Here is a 7,585-nt window from a genome sequence, read left to right on the forward strand (position 1 = left end):
TTCATCAACAGATAGACTCTGGAATCCACCTCAAATCCATGCAGGTTGTTGGCATCACCCTGCAGCCTCATGAGCAGGCCCCCATAGGACACGTAGGCAGAGCTGAAACAGAAGGCCCCAGTCCTGTGAGTCTGAGCTCTGGAGCAGCTGCTACTCAGCAGCTCTCCATCCCAGCCTAAGAAAGAAAAGAGGCACCCTTCTAGTGTTTTGTCATAAGGAACCAAATTTCAGACAAAGATGAATGCACAGATATGCACAAGGCAGTGTTCTTTATATTAGCAAAGGTGGAAAACACCTACATGCCCCAAATTAGGGGAATAGACAAATGAATTAAGATATATCCATTTACTGAAGTGATCCTCCTACCTCGGCTTCCCTGAGTGCTAGGATTCTAGGCGTGAGCCACCATGCCAGCCGACGGAGAATTTTATATCCAGCCAAATTATCATTCAAAGGTAAGGACATAATACAAATATTCTCATGGATGTTAATGCTGCTCACCTTTTGTCATATAAAGATCCACATGAAAATACTTTTGGAAGAAATATTCAATTATGAAGAGAAATAAATCCAGGAGTTCAAGAGATATGGAAAATATTTTACTTTATACCTTGATAAAGTTTATTGTTGTCTTAAAAGATGAGGCTAAGACCAGAGAAAAATTATAAAGTACATCAGTATTAACCCAGAATTAAATTTTAAACAATATCAACATGATGGGATAGGGGGAAGACCAAGGGACACTAAAAAGTGGTAAAGAACTTGTCAATTAGGGGAAAGACAAGAAACTGGTAAGTTTAACAAATCAGTAGGGACAAATAAACATGCATGTGTGTCTGAAGGCAATCACTATAATATAAATACAAAACTTTTAAACCAGTAGTAGAAAACTTTTCTATTCAATGGAAATCAGGAGTGGAGAAAAAACAAAATAAAAATAAAATGCAGTAAATGGAAATATGACACAAGAAGGGAGAATTAAACCTTATAATAATACATAATTATAAATGGGTTAAACATTAAAAGAGAGACTCTCAAAAACAGAAGGGAGTCTCGAATTAAAAAGAACAAAATCCAAGAAAATGTTGTCTTTAAGAGATAAAGAAAAGTTGAAAATGAAAGGATGGAAAAAGATATAGCAGGAAAATATAACCTAAGGAAAGCTGAAGTAGCAATCTTAATATCTGACCAAGTAAAATATAAAGCAAAAAAACCCAGAAAACTTACAAGGAACAAGGAAGGACATTTTATATTTACAAAAAGAACAGTAGAAAAATAAAATATATCTGTCACAAACATATATTAATCTAACAGTAGAGTTTCAAAATATTATATAAAATATGATATAAAATATCAAGCAACAGCTAGTTGAACAGCAAGAAGAAATAAATATAATAACAATGACAGAACTTTTAACATATTCTCCTTGTAAACTAATAGATTAAAAAATAAAAATAAAAAAATATTTAAAATAGACAATAAACTTAGATACATTTATTTATATTATATGAACACTTACATCGTGCTTGCTGTGTGCCAGGCACAGTTATAAGTACTTTAAAAATGTTAGGTCTTTTAATCCCCCCCCTTTTTTTGAGACAGGATCTCCTCCTGCTGCTGGGCTGTGGCATCATCACAGTTCACTGCAACCTCAAACTCAAACTCCTGGGCTCAAGCGATCCTCCTGCCTCAGCCTCCCGAGTAGCTGGGACCACAGGCATGTGCTACCATGCCCCGCTAATTTTTTAAAAATTTTTTGTAGAAATGGTGTCTTGCCGTGTTGCCCAGGCTGGTCTCAAACTCCTGGCCTCAAGCAATCCTCCCATCCCAGCCTCCCAAAGTGCTAGCATTACAGGTGTGAGCCACCATGCCTGGCCCTCTTTTAATCCTTAAATAACACTAAAAGATAGATACCACTGTTACGATTTCCATTTATGAAAGAATTTGAGGCATGAGGAAAAGAACTTGCCTGAGCTCATATTGTTATTAACTTTAGAGCAGGGTTGGAAATGAGGCAAGCTGAATCCAAAGACTCTGCTCTGAACCCTTTGTTATGCTTCATTGCACAAATTGGGGACACTCTTTTCACATACACTCAAAAGATTTACAAAAATAAGCCATGTATTATGCCACAAAGAAAAACCAAAAGTCATTCTAATGGATGAATGAATGAATCATATAGACTATGTTCCTTAACCATTAAGCATTACAACTAAAAATTACTAACAAAAAGAAAACTTTAAAAATACCATAGGCCAGGTGCAGTGGCTCATGCCTGTAATTCTAGCATTTTGGGAGGCCAAGGTGGAGGATTGTTTGAGGCCAGGAGTTCAAGACAAGTCCGGGCAACATAGCGAGACCCCATCTCTACAGAAATAAAAAATGTAAATATTAGCCAGGCATGATGGTGTGATCCTGTAGTTCTAGCTACTTGGGTGGCTGAGGTGGGAGGATAACTTGAGCCCAGCAGTTATAGGCTGCAGTAAGCTATGATGGTGCTAATGCACTCCAGCCTGGGTAACAGAGTGAAACCCTGTCTCTAAAAAGAAAAATACCATAAAAAACTACCACACACCTTTAAGAATGGCTGAAATCCAGAAAATTGACTATGCCAATTGCTGACAGGATTGTGAAGCAAGAACATTCATTCGTTGCTGGTGGGAATGTAAAATGATACGGCCAGTTTGGAAGACAGTTTGGCAGTTTCTTATAAAGCTAAACATAGTTTTATCCCACCATCCAGCAATCACACTCGTAAGTATTTACCCAGCTGATTAGAAAACTTATGAAAACTGGAAGAAACCAAGATGTCCTTCGATAGGTGAATGTATAAACAAACTGTGATATACCCATACAATGAAATACTATTTAGCAATACAAAGGAATGAATGATCAAACCACACAGACACACAAATGAATTTTAAAGGCATATTGCAAAGTGAAAGAAGTCAGTCTAAAAAGGTTACAGAGTGTATGAATTCATTTATATGACATTTTGGAATAGGCAGAACTATAGAGATAGTACAAATTCGTGGTTGCCCCAAGGTTTTTTTGCGGGGGGAGGATGCAGTGAGGGTTGAATGGGGAAACACAGGGGACTTTTGGGGGCATTGAAGCTATTCTGTATGATACCATAATAGATACATGACACTATGCCTTTGTCAAAAACTATAGATCTTTATAGCACAAAGAGTGAACCATATGCAAATTTTTAAAAATCACTTAGGCAATTGAGAGAGATCCCAGGATAGAATGAAGAATGTGACAAAAGAATCTATTAAATATATTACAAATGTAAGAAATAAGCTCTCTGAGGAAGAGGACTGGTGAGAATGGTGCTGACCCAGGTTACTTTGGAAATGTGTAGACTCTGTAAGACTAAAGGTAAAGGGAGCTGTACGTAAGTACTGTACTCTGGTTGATAAAGCTGTTTCCCTTGGGGAAATGGATTAACAATTTTGAAACCACTATATATGTATACTGGATTTAAACAATTAAGTAAATGAATGGTGCATAGTGAGAGCTAGGTTTCTTACTGTTAGAGTGGGAGCTTATAGACAAGCCAGAAGAGGCTAAAATGATCCATGTGGTAATGGATTGGAGTTGGAGACATTGATATAAATGCATGTGTAGCTTACTATGGATACAGATGGCTACATATAGAAATATTTATAGATATGTGTTTATATACATAAAACCATAATTATTTGTAAGTAATAAAATGATCTACCTCAAAATAACCAATAGAGTCAACAAGCTATTGTAACTACCAAGGGATACAGCAAGGTAGCCAGATACAAGATCAGTCTACAAAAATCGATAGCATATCTCTATACCAGTTGTAACCAACTAGAAGTTGCAATAAAAAGCCTGGTGCAGTGGCTCACACCTGTAGTCCCAACTACTCGGGAGGCTGAGGGAAAAGGATTGCTTGAACCTAGGAGTTTGAGTCCAGCCTGGGAAACATAATGATGACCCTATCTAAAAAAAAATTAAAAAATTAGAAAATGTGATAAAAGAAGATGCCATTCACAATAATGACAAAGACTATAAAGTATCTAGGGATTTACTTAACCAAGAATATACAAGACCTCTATGAAGAAAACATTAAAATTCAAATAAAGGACACAGAAGATGATCCAAATAAAGTAGAAAGATATTCCACTGTCTTGGACAGAATGGCTTGATAACTAAAAATGTTAGTTTCCCCCCAGTTAATGTATACATTCAATACAATCCCAACTAAAATTCATGAAAAACTTAATAAACTTACTCCAGTATTTACAAGGAGAAATAAATTTCCAAAATTAAGAAAGTCAATGTATAAAAAGAAGAATAAAATGGGGCTTCTCTGCCAGATATCAAGACATACTACAAGGCTACAGTAGTAAAACAGTGTGGTACGGGTGTAAGAACAGAGACCAGTAGAGAATCTGACCCATGTATATACTATAAGTGAGAACGTAATATGTGATAAATGTGGCACCACCATCACTGAAGAAAGGATAGTTTGTTTAGTAGGCAATGTTGGAAGAACTGGCTCACCCTATGGAGAAAGATGGAAACAATGTCTCTATACTACAAGATATGCAAGGGCGAATTCTAGATGGATTAAAGACCTGAATAAGAAAAAACTATGCAATTAATAGAAAAGAACACTGCAAAAAATCTCTGTCATCTTGGGGGTGGGGAAGAACTCAAACAAATCCTCTAAAGAACAAATTATTGTTACAAAATGTTGATAATTTTGATTACATAAAAATTAAGGCCAGCTGCAGTGGCTCACATCTGTAATCCCAACACTTTGCAAGGCCAAAGTGGGAGGATCACTTGAGGCCAGGAGTTTGAGACCAGTTTGGGCAACATGGTGAGACCCTGACTCTACAAAAAATTTAAAAATTAGCCAGGAGTGCTGGCACACACCTGTAGCCCCAGCCACTCAGGAGGCTGAGGAGGAGGATTGCCTTGGCCCAGGAGTTCAAGCCTACAGTGAGCTGTGATCGTGCCATTGCACTCCAGCCTGGGTGACAGGGGAGACCAGTCTCTAAAACTAACTAACTAAATAATTTTTAAATAAAAAAAATTAAGTATTTCTTCTCCACAGGAAACTTACTAATTACAAAGGGAAAAATAGTAATTTACAGCATAGAAATCTGGCAATCACCACCTTAACCAAGTAACGAAAGTTAACATCACCGGCGATGGGACAAATTGGCATCACGTGCCTCCTGCTAGTATGTACCGAGGAGGCACAGCACCATTTCCGTGGTGTTCCTGCCAAAAATGCATAGCCTGAATCTAATCATAAGAAAACACCAGATTAATCCAAATTAATAAATGTCTTGTACTCTTCCAAAATGTCAAGGTCATGAAAGATAAAGAAAGACTGAAGAATTGTTCCAAATAAAAGGAGGCTGAAGAGACGCAACTAAATGCAATGTGGGATCCTGAATTGGCTCCTGAACCAAAAACATGTTTTTTTCTTTTTCTATAAAGGAAATTAGTGGTACGATTGGTAAAATTTGAATAAACTCTCTAGATCAGATGCTAGTAGTGTATCAATGTTTATTTCCTGAGTTTGATAATTGTATGGTGGCTATGTCAGGAAAGTCTTTGTTATTAGAAAACAGGGCATTGGGGTATTTAGAAATAAAGGAACACTTTGTCTACAACTTACTTGCCAATGGTTTAGGAAAATATATATATACACACACACAAGCAGACAGGATGATAAAACAAATTTAGCAAAATGTTGACATTTGGGGGATCTGGTTGAAGGGAAAAGCAGCAAAATTCTTTGTAATACTTTGCAATATTTCTCCGAGCCTGAAATTATTTCAAAATAAAATGTTATAAAAATTAGGATTTCTATTCGGTGAAGGACACTATGGACAAGGTTAATAGCTGGCACAATAAGAGAAGATATTTCCATGCACATACATTTACAGGTTTACGTGTTTGAATGGCTATAGATAACGTTTGGAGAGATACAAACAAAACTGGTAATAATGGTTTCCTTAGGGATGAGGGAACTCGAATTGGGAGGGAGGGGGGATATTAACTTTCTTAGACTATACCACTGCATTCTTCAACTTGTTATAACACTCATGTACTACTTGCATATTTTTAAACTATTTAAAGAATTTGAAACAATCTCGAACACGTGGAAAAATTAAAGTACAGAACAAAGAACTTTTATCCCCCAGGAACCATTTACGAGTAAGTAGCCAATTTGATATCTCATCACCCTTGAATACTTCAGTAAATATTTCCTGCAAAAAGGGACAGCCTCTCCTACATAACTACAACACAACCATCAAAATCATGAAATTAACACTGATACATCTCTACCGACTAATCCTCAAACGCCATTCCAATTTTGTCTAGTGTCTCGATAATGTCCTTTATTTTTATTTATTTATTTATTTATTTTTTTGAGACAGAGTCTCACTCTGTTGCCCAGGCTAGAGTGCCGTGGCATCAGCCTAGCTCACAGCAACCTCAAACTCCTGGGCTCAAGCGATCCTCCTGCCTCAGCCTCCCGAGTAGCTGGGACTACAGGCATGCACCACCATGCCTGGCTAATTTTATATATATATTTTTAGTTGTCGGGCTAATTTCTTTCTATTTTTGGTAGAGACCGGGTCTCGCTCTTGCTCAGGCTGGTCTCGACTTCCTGACCTCAAGCGATCCACCTGCCTCGGCCTCCCAGAGAGCTAGGATTATGGGCGTGAGCCACCGCGCCTAGCCCCGATAATGTCCTTTAAATTAAAAAAAAAAAGCCTTCAGTGCAGATTACATGTTGCATTTTGTTACTATATATTTCTTTAGTCTCTTCTTCACTCTGAAGCAGTTCCTCAGTCTTTCCTTGACTTTATGACCTTGACATTTGGAAAGAGTACAGGATATTTATTTTGTAGAATGTCCCTCAATTTGGGCTTGTCTGATGCTTCCTTATGCTTAGATTCAGGTTATGCACCTTTGGCAGGAATGTCACAGAAGTGATTCTGTATTCTTATTAATTCCTATCGGGTGGCGCAAGATGTTGATTTGTCCCATTACTGATGATGTTTACTCTGATTACTTGCTTAAGGTGGTGTCTACCAGGCTCCTCCTCTGCAAAGGAACTCTTTTTCCCCTTTACATATAATTAATACATGTTTGGGGTGGAGATATTTTGAAAATATGTCAGTATCTCATTTCTCATCAAACTTTTAATGTCTTCATGTATTTATGTATATCACTATAAACCCATAGTTTTCTGTTTTATTCAGGGATTATAATTCATTACTAGCATTGTTTATATTGATGCTCAAACTGTCCCTAATTTGAAGTAAGAGCACTTCAAGCTCACTTTTGTGTCTTTTTTTACATGTTTCCATCATTCTTTGAGTACTTCTTTGCTTGCCAGACACAGTGGCTCACACCTGTAATCCTAGCACTCTGGGAGGCTGAGGCGGGAGGATTGCTTGAGGTCAGGAGTTGGAGACCAGCCTGAGAAAGAGCGAGAAATAGAAAAAATTAGCCAGGCGTGACGGCGTGTGCCTCTAATGCCAGCTACTCAGGAGGCTGAGGCAGGAGGCTC

The sequence above is a fragment of the Propithecus coquereli genome, unplaced genomic scaffold, assembly GCF_000956105.1.
Source record: "Propithecus coquereli isolate 6110/MARCELLA unplaced genomic scaffold, Pcoq_1.0 Scaffold10, whole genome shotgun sequence".
In the NCBI taxonomy this organism is placed as follows: domain Eukaryota; kingdom Metazoa; phylum Chordata; class Mammalia; order Primates; family Indriidae; genus Propithecus; species Propithecus coquereli.